Here is a 13,300-nt window from a genome sequence, read left to right as displayed (position 1 = left end):
GAGTCGGGGCCTGTTGGCAGGTGCCCCTCAATGCTGGGTGGATGGGGGTGCAGGGGGACATGAGTCGGGGCCTGCTGGCAGGTGCCCCTCAATGCTGGGTGGATGGGGGTGCTGGGGGACATGAGTCGGGGCCTGCTGGCAGGTGACCCTCAATGCTGGGTGGTTGGGGGTACTGGGGGACATGAGTCAGTGCTCACTTGTGCATTGTGACATGTGGGCTGGCTGGGGGGCTTCGCCAGGGTGGATGGGCTGCCTGTGGGGCATGGCCAGGTGTGCAGTGTGTACCCCTGTGTTGGGGTCTGCCTGCAGGCCCTGGGGAGGGGAGTGAGGGCACACCTGGGAGGACACACACTGGGAATTCGTTGGGGCACCCCCGAAATAAACGTACCCCGCTCAAACACAGGCCCAATCGCGTGTAAAACTTCCCGCGCACCCCCGAAATACACGTACCTGGCTCGCACAGGGCCAATCGCATGTAAAACTTCCCGCGTACCCCAGAAATACACGTACCCCGCTCGCACAGGGCCAATCGCGTGTAAAACTTCCTGCACACCAGCGAAATACACGTACCCCGCTCGCACAGGCCCAATCGCGTGTAAAACTTCCTGCGCACCCCTGAAATACATGTACCCCACTCGCACAGGGCCAATTGCATGTAAAACTTCCTGCGCACCCCCGAAATACACGTACCCCGCTCGCACAGGCCCGATCGCGTGTAAAACTTCCTGCGCACCCCCGAAATACACGTACCCCGCTTTCACAGGGCCAATCGCGTGTAAAGCTTCCAGCGCACCCCCAAAATACACGTACCCTGCTCGCACAGAGCCAAACGCGTGTAAAACTTCCAGCGCACCCCCAAAATACACGTACCCCGCTCGCACAGACCCAATCGCGTGTAAAACTCCCTGTGCACCCCCGAAATACATGTACCCCGCTTGCACAGGCCCAATCGCGTGTAAAACTTCCCGCACACCCCCAAAATACATGTAGCCACTCGCACAGAGCCAATCGCGTGTTAAACTTCCTGCGCACCCCCGAAATACAGGTACCCCGCTCGCACAGGCCCAATCGCATGTAAAACTTCCCACGCACCCCCGAAATACACGTACCCCACTCGCACAGGCCCAATCGCGTGTAAAACTTCCCGCGCACCCCCGAAATACACGTACCCCGCTCGCACAGAGCCAATCGCGTGTAAAACTTTCCGCGCACCCCCGAAATACACTTACCCCGCTCGCACAGGCCCAATTGCGTGTAAAACTTCCCGCCCACCCCCGAAAATACACATACCCCGCTCGCACAGGGCCAATCGCGTGTATAACTTCCTGTGCACCCCCGAAATACACATACCCCGCTCGCACAGTGCCAATCGCGTGTAATACTTCCCGTGCACCCTCGAAATACACATACCCCGCTCGCACAGGCCCAATCGCGTGTAAAACTTCCCACGCACCCTCGAAATACACATACCCCGCTCGCAGAGTGCCAATCGCGTGTAAAACTTCCCAGCGCACCCCAAAATACACGTACCCCACTCGCACAGGCCCAATCGCGTGTAAAACTTCCTGCGCACCCCCGAAATACACGTACCCCGCTCGCACAGAGCCAATCGCATGTAAAACTTCCCGCGCACCCCCGAAATACACGTACCCCGCTCGCACAGGCCCAATCGCGTGTAAAACTTCCCGCCCACTCCTGAAATGCACATACCCCGCTCGCACAGTGCCAATCGCATGTATAACTTCCCGCGTACCCCCGAAATACACGTACCCCACTCACACAGGCCCAATCGCGTGTAACACTTCCCATGCAGTGGGGTATGTGTATTCAGAGGGGTGCGCAGGGATTTTTACAGACATTTTTCGTGGTTGGGGGGCTGTATGCTGGTCCACTGGGCTGTGCGCCATGTACGGGATTTGTGCGCTATTCATGGCGCACGGGGAGGGGTTGGGGGCGTAACTGGCGCTGCTGACGGTCACGGCGCCACTCTGCGCCAGGCTGGTTATGGATGTTGAAATCCATGAATACGCTGTGCGCGGAAATGGATTTTGGCACACGTGGCTGGTGCAGACTGCCGCACACGCACAGTGTGCACCAGCCGTGTGCGCCACTTGTGCACTGAATTCTATGAATTACCCCCTTAGTCTCTAATAACCAATCTCATCCGCCTCCTGCCTTGTTCATGCCCCTATAAATATACCCATATTCAAATAATATATTTCGCAAAACAAAACAGGCTTTTCTTTGATTACCTAAACAGCATCATCATGCTTAGGCTTTGTCATCCAATCCTTTCCTCAACCTGTTGCAACTACATCAAATTCGTCATAACACACTCTCCTTCAGAGTTTCCTAATTTCTTACTAGACAAAACATACACTCATAGTCTACAAACAATCATCCTCAGCTTTCTAATATTCATTTGCCACCTTTCTATCTTTGCTGCATGGACATACAGTGCCAATGTCTACCACTAGACCAAAAGTTGTTCTCTCTTTGCCATAGTAATTCTTGGCACCTTTAATACCTAGTGCCACTAACAATGCTAAATGCATCAGGTCCTCCTGTGAGGCTGTCCTAGTATAAATACATGCATTCCTTTGTTTTGTACCAAACCATTCCTCGCAAACATTGCGGCATGGTTTTTTTTTATTGATGTACTCAAAACAGTATAGTTATCATATCACCCTACTATAATGACTACTGGGAGTTGTAGTGCTCGCTCCCATGGGTCTATTTAATAATGATGCATGCTGCACAAGAGTGCTGCCCACTCTGAGGTCACCCCTCCTTTTCCAACGTACTTTTTCTGCGCATACTGTCGACATCACATAGGCGAGGTCACTGTACACCATTACTTCCTGGTCTGCAAGATTTCTCTGGCATGACAATTAGTGCCACTAATTCAGCTGCATATGATGAAAAGCAAGACGGTAGGATATATTTTTCAATACCTCAAAGATCTCCATTAGTTGTGCGCTTTACCCCAACAGCACCTGCATCTCTAAGTCTATTACCCTGATTGATTCTTAAAGAACCATCAGAAAAGAAAATCTCCCCTGCTGCCACTATTTCTTTCTTTGCCCTTGAGGGTTCATCATAAACATTCCTCCAAATACAAACAATCATGAGCTTGCTCAATTTCTGCTAGTGCCTTTCGTTGCACGCATGGCAGAATTCTCTTTTTTATGTCTGACTATTTGATTGTCAGTTTTAACACAATCCCCTCATAGGCAGTAGCCCTTGGAGATAACATCCTAGCCCCAGCTTTTCCTAACCAGAATAACCCCTACATGTTCAATATATTATGTCACAAAATAATTCAGCGCCTTGGTGCCCCTGGGTTGTGTGAGCACTTAAAAAATGCAAATACATAAAATAAACATATCTTATCACTGTACTGTCAGCCCTCATAATGGCATACTCAACGCTTGTCATCTCTATTCACAAGGGGAGTGACCCCTTATGACTGGGTCCAAAAATCCCCCTGTAGTGCGCACAAGACCCACCGTAATATGAGTCTCTGCATGTGCACTTTTATTATATCAGTTCCATTTGCATATGGCAAAAAGAATATTTCCTCAGTATAGTTTGATCATCTTTGAACCAGAGTCTACTCAGTATTCGTTCTCTTATTCATCAAAGCCCTTCCTTGATTTGTCAGCTGTACACTAGGGGGCATACTGTCTCCTTTCTCAAGAATTCTCCATTCTGCATGGCTCCTTGGCTACTACACATGCGTGCAAGCTGCTTTAACATGTCTCATGTATAATACATAGGAGGAGGTCTCCTAACCTGCCCACCCTGCATATTTTGATCGTTGTTCTGCATATTTTGAAACCTACCCGGGTTACTCTGAGAATTTACCTAACTATTTTGGATGGCTCTATGCTAGAAACTTACTCTACCTTATGGTACGGCTTACTGTGAATTAGATTTACTTCTACTACTCTGCATCTCAACAATTCGTTTGCATTTATTTCACTTTTTTCTCACTTTCCCAGCATTGTTTATCTTGCGATTCTTTTCTTGAAAAAGTGTAACTAAATCTCTAATCATGGCCTTATTTCCAGGCCCACTAATTCCTTAGGCTGTGTCAGCATATGCTCTGACAGCTTCTGGCATTTCGATAGCTCCCCCATCTGGCATGTCTCTACGCAGCACTATAAACGCTTTCAAGACTACCGCCCATTCATTGTTTACAAAGCACTCCATTATGAGTGGTAATGCTTAAATATCTTACCTTTGACCGACTGTCATTAGTTTTTGTCCCCACAGCTAGAAGACCTTTGCTGTCTTCTGTAGCTAATGTGCTCTTTCTGACACTTTTTCTAGCACATGGATCCACTTCTTAGCACTAGAAATCAAAAACCTGGGAGTTTGCACCTTAATTAACTTTTACTCATCTGGGAACAAGGTACATACTGTTATCTGGTTCGCCCTTTCTCTGGCAAGAGAAACTATGAAGCCCCAAACTCATTCTCATTTCTCATTGTCTGTCTGTCGATAGCGAGGGCAACGGCTCTGCACTGCCTTCTACCTGGCAATAATCTCAATTTTACTCACATGAGATGGCAACTTCCCCATACTTAACCACGAGGTTACCTTTTTAAGTTGTTCTGACTGCGCCAGTGATTCTGACACACAAAATACAAACATGCATTTAAATCTGACCACCTTCTTTTACATGCACTGAATATTTTCTCTATTTTCATCAGCTGTGGCCTTCGCAAGCTGTTTATGTACACAAGCTTGCTTTGACTATTTTGCCTACAGCTGCACAAATGTCTTTTATCATGAACCACTTTCAACTTGTGGCAAAACATTTTCCTCAAAGCCAAAAAAAGAAATGCCTTTTTCCCTGACCACTTTCAATACATAACACTGAATGGCCAATCATCCTTAAAACACAGCACACATATCTTCTAAACCAATGCTCCATCGATACACGGCAATCAAAATGTCTTCGGTTTTCTCATTTTAAGGACATACATTTTGTCAACATCTCAGTCCATTTAAAAAGTTTAACTTGCTTCGTCTTAAAACAAAACTGACATTCATTCCTACTCCAGTGCCGCACACACCTCTGCTTATCTCATTTTCACTGAGTAGGTCATTAAACAGATTCATTCCTTAGCAGTCGGTTATCTTGGAATTTTATCAACTACGCACTTCATAGTATAAACCTTTTCCCTGCTCAAGAATCATTGTAAATCAATTGCGATTCTCTGTCATACAAAGCCTATCTGCTTCCAGAAGGGTCTGACCTCATTAATATAAATGATTTAAACTTCTATCTGCTGGTAATTTTCTACCGCAGGGCTTTTTAAGCAACTACACATTTGTTAACAGTAAATGTCCTTTTGCTTTTCACAGGATCTGTTTTGCACACTTGCAGCTCCCTATTTCATGGCTACACAATCTTATCTCTAAATTTAAAAGAAAAGCCAATGTGCTTTTAAACTGTTGGATATTGTTCACGCCCTGGAAGATGTTAACATCATAAATATAAAGCATTTAACCTTCTGTCTGCTGGCATTTCTCTTTCACAGAGCTTTCAAAGGGCCCATGCATTTTTTTCTTTTTTCTTTTATAAGTACAAATCATTGTTAAAAAGGCATATCTTCTCTACTCTTCGTTTGTAACAAGCCAAATGCAAAACCATACCGTGTTAGACTATTTGGACAGCTCAACTGGCCTAATTTTAGCAAATGCGAGGATTAATTCCACACATGCTGGCATGTTTTTCTACAGAGGCTTAAAGGGAAGCAGTTTCTTCCTGGTTTTTTGTCCACTTATTTCACCAAATGTCATTTTTATTAACATTAAAACAATGCAAACCTGTTTCTTTTAACCTATAGTATCTATTTATCTCTGCTTTTTTTTAAATGATCACTTTTCATTCTTGGCTTCTAAAAATTCCTCTGATTGGAACGTAAACCTAATCCTTTAGGACCGTCTTTAATTGTTCCTGTCTTCTATATGTCCCACTAAGGGGTTCTGAATTAAGGTTTCTTCTAGCACTCTTTATAGCTTAGGAACAAGGCATATTATCTTATCGTGGCCTCTCTCACGATATCTCTTACTTACTCAGCAACACTCAAGCCAATTTTCTTAATAAGTCCTTGACGCTTAACGCCTTGAGTTAATTCCTACTGTTTGTTACCCTTTCTAAACTACTTATACTTTACGTAAAAAATATTACTTTTCCAAAAAGAAATCTTAGGGGGGGTTCCCTACAATTGGTAAATCTTGTGTCTGTAAAGACCGTCAACAAATAATCTCAAAACATTTTTCTTAAAGGGGTTCCCCATGAGTGACTAAAGTTGTTTCTGAAAGCCATTAAAACATTAACTAAAAAAATAATGGTTCTAAGAGTTTTCTGTCAAAAGTGATTTTCAATTTGTTCTTGAAAAATTGAAAAAATGTTTTTTCTATAATGCATCTCCCAAACATGGATTTTTGATAATTAATTACATTTTTTAAAGACCTTTGGATTTTCACTCATTTTTAAATTTCTTGGAACTTTTCCAAAATGGACTCTGAAATAATTTTTCTTTGGATTTTGCCAAACATAAAATAGTCCTCTTCACTGTTCTAGCACCAAGGCCTATTGCCATGCTATCATGCCTGCAAGTCCCTTCTCTTCTACCGGCTTGGGCAACTGCAGTTTGCCCTTCCCCATTGTCCTCCTAATTCATTCTCACTCCCCCATCAAGGTGTGATAGCATGGGTTACCCCATCTTCCTGGTTCAGTCTGTCCAAGAACCAACAGCTCAGGACAAGTGGCTGGCTCGCCAAGCGCAGTGAGGCAGGATTCCCCAGGCAGCTGACTGAGAAGTCACGTCGGAGGGAGGTTGTGGCCTTATCTTTAGGTTCCCTGAGCACAGGAGTCGTGATACTGCTGCATGCTGGCAAGACAACAAAGAACCTTGCTCATATTTGATGTGAGTATAATTGTAAATTGAGGCGCACATGTGCAAATCTGTTCTGAGACAGCTAAGAAAAAGTGATTTTTATGTAAAAGAATTCAGCACATTTTAAAAGTCATTTGGGGAAATTGTATTTCATGCTAAATGTAGCTGTTGCCAAATGTACAGGAACCAGGGTCAAAGTGGGTAAACCTTACACTGTGAACTCATGTCGAATTTTCTCTCTTGCAGTTTATTCTTGCTGAATTGTATTCCCATGACTATCTGGGTCGCTATTCAATGTTGCTGTTTTACAATTGGTAAATTCAATTTGAAATGCACATTTTAAAAGTTACCACGCGTCTTGATACATTATTCACGGGATCAGGGTTGTGTCATTTGTTTACTGTGGCTTCATAGATAGACAGATTGTACGTGTGCAATATCTTGGCTGTGCATGCTGAAAGCTGAGCGGATCCGTTAAAGACTGTAGTCCAGTTTCGTAAATAAGTGACTGGAATGACAGCTAGTGCTGTCTTGTCCCTGGAAGTGCGAAGTCTGCTATCTGGTGCTTACAGTCAACCCTAAACAGAATACAGAAATTAGAGGGTGAGTCTGTTCACATCATATAGGGCATTACTATAAATACACTGTGCTACCACGTTACCACTATTTTACCACAATACCAAAATACCACCCAAGTTATGTAGTAGACCTCTGACAAAATTCCTAGCACTTCCAATTGGACTCCTCAAAAAATAATTTATGATATCATATCCTCTGTCCATGTTCTGTCTTCAGGATTATGAGCACCTTTTTCATACACCTGGTGGTCTGTATCTATACTTTTGTGGGTATACCTTCCTCTGGGCTGCTAGTAATTAAAAATGGCCTGTACCTATACGAGAACACAGGTACCCTTGCCATGGACTGATTATTTTGATTACAGCAAGAATGAAGAAGCCAAGGGACTGAAAAGGAGTATCCATGCTTATGTTGATCACTGCAGAACAACATATCAAGGTATGTGCTGTGATTGCGACGAGGGGACGTGACCAGATATTCTGGAAACCTTTGGTTCAGTGGAGGGGGGCCCCAACTGTGTTTAAGATGACCCTGGACAGATGTTAGTCTCTGCAAATAACAATAATGTAAAATGCCAAACAGGAGGCTGTAGGAAGGAGACAAATGAACATGAACATTAGTTGAACATGTTGCCGCTGAGCTATCCCGCTGTTGCTGAGCTATCCTCCCAAGGCTAATGTCTCGGGAGGATAGCTCAGCAGCAACCTGAACACGTTGGTGCTGAGCTATCCTCCCGTGAAATTAGTTGCGGGAAGACAGCTCAGCGGCAACTTGCTCGCCTTGGCAGCAAGACAACACGTAGCAACATAGGTTTGATCCACGAAACCTATGGGTATTAAGCGAGTTATAAATAACCTATCATATCATATCATAACATTATAGACCCAGTTCCAAAGAAAATGTTCACCCCAAGCTATCAAAATTCAGAAGGAGCTTGTAGCCTAGCTTCCTAAATGCTCTGCCACACCCCAACCCCTTTTTGATCTACGAATGGTGAGACCATAAGAAAATGAGAGGAAGATGTGATGAACCTGCAGAGCAATGTTTATACTGTCACATAAAATGAGGGTTTGTAATATGTAATATGTAGCCCCCTCTCTGTGCCCCTCCTTCCAAATCTGTAAAGAGGTACGCCCAACACTGAAATTGGGCTAATGGAATTTGAACTTAAATGGCAAAGTCAGATCTCCCACTGAAAAATAAACCCTGATAAATGAAAATGGGTTTCGTCTGACCGACTTGTAAAAGAAGGTGTGTGAAACCCAATGCAAAGACACATGAGGAGGTTAAATGGAAGGGCACCACGTGCTGCCAAACATCGAAGGAGCACTAGAAGGAGAACGTAAGACTGGCAATAACACCATCCAGTAAGGCACCACTGGAGGAGCCCCAGATCCTCAGTGTCTGACAAACACTGCAAGGAGTACCAGGTTTCCAGGACACCATTCGGAACCACAATGCTCCTGCTGAAAAATAAAAATACAGCAACCAAAATGATTTACTTCTGAATGCACCTCTAAGAGGCAAGCAGAGGACAACCACTCCACAGCAAACCAAGAATGAAAAAAAAACAAAAACAAATAAAGAAAGGAAATTTATTTAGGTTCAAATGAGCAACCAACACTGAGCACAGTGTCGGAATCTGCTGTAAGAAATACATAGGAGTAAGGATGGGCAGGTATTTTATAACATCTGAAAGGGGCTGGGGTTTTTTCAAACAAGTTTTCTTCGAACATTTAAAGGACTGGCAGCGTGGTCTATGGCCAGATGTGACAACCTCTTAGATAAGTACTGTGACGAGGAAGGGCAAAATGCACAGGTCAATTATCAGAAAACATCACTCGCTTTAAAAACATGAATTAGTAATAGCTTATTTACATTCTGAAGAAAAAAAACTAATTAGATTACACGATCGCCGTAGTTCAGCGTAAGAGTAACATATGACTTGCAAGTATGCATCTGAATTTGGCACTTTTTAAATGTTTGCCTTCGTTCATTTTCCTTGGGGGAAGTTTGAACTTCCGAACAATTTTCGGACATAATGCGAGTCTGTTACAGAGGCTAGCTCAAATAGCATGACACTCGAACAAACCTGTGCAGATCAGAAGAAAAAAAACACTGAAACATTGACTTGATGCATGGCAATCTGCCCCATGGTTTAACCTCTCCTTTACTCGAAAACAGAAAATGAATAATAGAAAGGTTTGTCTGTTCCACTCTTTCTTCTTTCTGCCTAGAAGAAATTCAATTTTGCTCTATGTAAAGTGCCTCCTGCCTAGAATGATCCTCCATCCTTACCCTACAAATAGGGGTGGACGAATTTTAGACTACACAGTTGAAAAGCATCAAATGCTTGCGCGTGACTGCCCTGAATCTTGCATGTTCGACGTTTATTGATGCGTCTGAAAGGAACATTCTAAAAATTCCCAAAGCAGTTGGACAAAGGGATAGAAACAATGCCATTTTATGCGCCTTCGTGGCCAATGACACAGACCCACGCCACGCTCCAAAAGCGTGATGTTTTAATTGTGATTAATGGACACAAATTTAACATCTCTATGACACGGATTAATCATTATCATCATCATCATCATCAAAATGGCAACGGTGGTGGAACTGAGAAAAGAGATCACAGAAACAATTATTGGGTGAAACGTTGTATTGCCAAAAAACGAACAGTAAACAGGGTTTCATCCTGGACTCTGTTTTGCAACTTCCATAGTGTGGGTCACATCGCACCGAGCATCAGGTGTGTCCAAGCAGAGAAGTTGGGGGAATGGGATCATGGGAGGAAGGATGGTGTAACAGTAGACAGGGAGCTGCGGGCAGAAGGAGGAGTGGGTCCTGCTAAGGGGTTGGCACACTAGAAAGGCACGCAGATAGGGTCAGAAAACTAGAGTGAAGTGGGAGATAGTGAAGGGAGAAAATAGGGGCTTGGGTGGACTCAATGTGGGGAATTCAATCATCCGCATGGTGGGCGTTCACTTGCCTGTGCTTTTTGAACATTTTAATTAAATGGAATGATGATAGACCAACCTCAGGAAAAGGAGTGGGCCAAATCCACACACATTTTTCTATGCTCACACCATGACACACACAAAAACCCATGTACTCTGGGTGGACACAGCCTACAGGCACAGTCCGTCCTATCATATTATTTGGAATGTGACAGCCAGGAGTACACTATGTCATCTCCAGTAAGGGGAAGGACCAAGCTTCCCTCTGCAATGGCCAGTGTGATTAACTAACAAAGGATCCATGGATCCGCCCTGCTCTTTTGTTAGAGCTTGCAGCTGGTGGCAGCGATTAACATATCAATTACAAGGTACTTCAAACAGGTCCATATGGGGTCTGGCTGCAGTGTATAATGAAGGAGCTAGGAAATCCAACAACCTTTGTAACTGGGTGAACCTGAAGACAGCCCACACCATCAGTATCAATGACAGTGATCTGTCATGTCTGGAACTGTGGGTTTACAGTGGGCCACCCCGGAAGGAGGACCGCATTCCTAAGGTATGAGAATTTGGTTTGTAGGTGTGAGAGAGTCTGGTCTCACAGCAGCTTCAAGGTATACCTGCTGCTTCAATCAGGAACCACAGAGAGATCCATCAACCAGAGATACTCTTTGATCAACAACAGACAGGAAGATGGGTAGGACTCAACCCTTTATACCTTTTCTGTGGCAAAGCACTGTGGTTATGACCTCATGCATACAGAGGATTGTTGGTGGCTTCCTCAGGATTTGTTCAATAAGGTAGGCTTAGACTACACCAATCACTATAGCCCATTTGCCTTTAAAAGAGGGCTCAGTCCCTCTTTTGGTAGATAATCTGACAACTTCACCAGAAGTAACAAAGAAGAACTCAACCTTGGACCCTGGCTGAAGGTACAGTCTGCTTTATATATTCTGCCAATGAATAATGGCCAGGATTTCCAAAGAGGGACAAATTATCCCTCCCCTAAACATCTCCCAGGGAACAGAGGGAGATCCACTACTCAGAGGACCTTCCAGTCGCTCCAGAGCTGGTACCCAGCCAGCACACAACGTGCCCTGCTAGACTCTGCAGCAAACATCCTGGGTGGGAAGTGCCAGAACATCTCTGAACCTACAACCAAGGACAAGGAAGCTGCCTGCAACCCACTCCAATTAGGTTGGCCATCCAAGGATGACACAAGCCCATTGAAGAAGCTGGGAGAAGTGCCTCGACATGCATCTACCGCCTTCCACCCTAAAGAACAGTTGCAAGCCAGTCGAGCCCCTCAAGCTGCAACCAATTGCAACACTGACTGTTGTCAAGTTGCATTCGCTTAAAGACATCTGAGACGTCTCAACCAGTGCTTCGGAACCACTGATCAGCACTGAGACAATGATTCCTGACCCAGAAACGCTATGTAGGCCAGCCTGCAGCTATTCATCCAGCTTTGCTCGCCAAACCGTCTTGCCACCTGATACCGGCAGCTGACTCGCATCTTGAACTCTGTCAAAGGAGCTTGCAATGCGCCATGAAGCCGACTCTACCCTGTCGAGCACCAAGAACACCTACAACACAAGGTACATTGTGGTTCTGTCCCCCTGGTTTTTCCCAGAAGGCCCCTAGAGTTTTATTAAGACCCATTGCTCCCTTTGTGCTGAAGCCAAGTACCCTTAAAGTGTTTGGATTATAAACCATACCGACTACCCTCCTGTTAATATCCAGAGTGCATCCCTTTTCCCTCTTTGAATCAGTCTGTCCTCTGCATTCCTTTAAAGGGTGGTTTGTATTTCATAGTGTTGCTAGAACTATCTGTTGTGATAAAAATTAAGTAGATATTTTTGATACAACTGAATTTATGACCCTTGGAATGTGCATTTATCGCTGGATGAGATAACACCAGAATAATTCTGAGTCCAAATAACCAGACAAACCAAGAAGATGGCAAGTTACTGTTTTATTAACAATTATATAAAACAGGGAGGTTACAACGAACATCAATGGACAGACGCTCAGTCTCGGTGATTTCCACAAAAAATACAATTCATATACTTCATTATGTGTCAGAGTGACGTCGTACTACGTGGCAATAGTAAAAAACCTATCAAGGGTCGGGACTGGTTAAAGGAAACATCTAGATGTGCAATCATATAGGAGCTATGATTGTTAATGGCTTTCCGATATCAGGTGGACAACTTAAGCTTACCTCTTCATACGTGTCATTTTAAGACAAATCAGCTACACAGTGTTTGATTGGTTTCTCAAGCTATAAGGTCCTTATTTATGTAGACTAATATAATTGGTTTGGAACACTTTTGCGATGTCTGGAACATTCTGTTCATTTAGCAGCATGTAAGCCAAGACCCAGGTGCAGGGAGATAGGACATGAAGCTACCTCACCACCCAATTAGCCCAACATCTCTCATCACCCATGCTTTCTGCCATGAAATTGTCTTTGTACTTGGCCTTGCAGAGAATTCTCGTCCTGGGAATTTACAGGAGTGAGGGCACTCGCTATCATGTGGAACTCCAAGTTAAAGCCCTATTTTCAGCCTCAACTCACGTGACAGGAGACCACAATTCTGTTCATTCTGCAGCTTTTAAATGCTTTAAATGAATTAAGACGTGGCATCCTTTGTGTTCTCTCTTGAATCTTAATGTGAGAGGATTCATCCCCTGTACACTAGTTCTTCTTCAGAAAAGATAGCTGACCTTGACTTCAGGCCAGACAGCCTCGCCACGCAGCTCCACTATCCTGCTATTCTACAGCGACGCAGCTTTTTGTTCATTCTCAATGATTCCTTGGCTTACTATTTCATGATACCAATGTCC

Source organism: Ambystoma mexicanum, chromosome 10, assembly GCF_040938575.1.
Source record: "Ambystoma mexicanum isolate Mex_15411 chromosome 10, UKY_AmexF1_1, whole genome shotgun sequence".
Lineage (NCBI taxonomy): Eukaryota > Metazoa > Chordata > Amphibia > Caudata > Ambystomatidae > Ambystoma > Ambystoma mexicanum.
Note: the sequence above shows the minus strand (reverse complement) of the source record.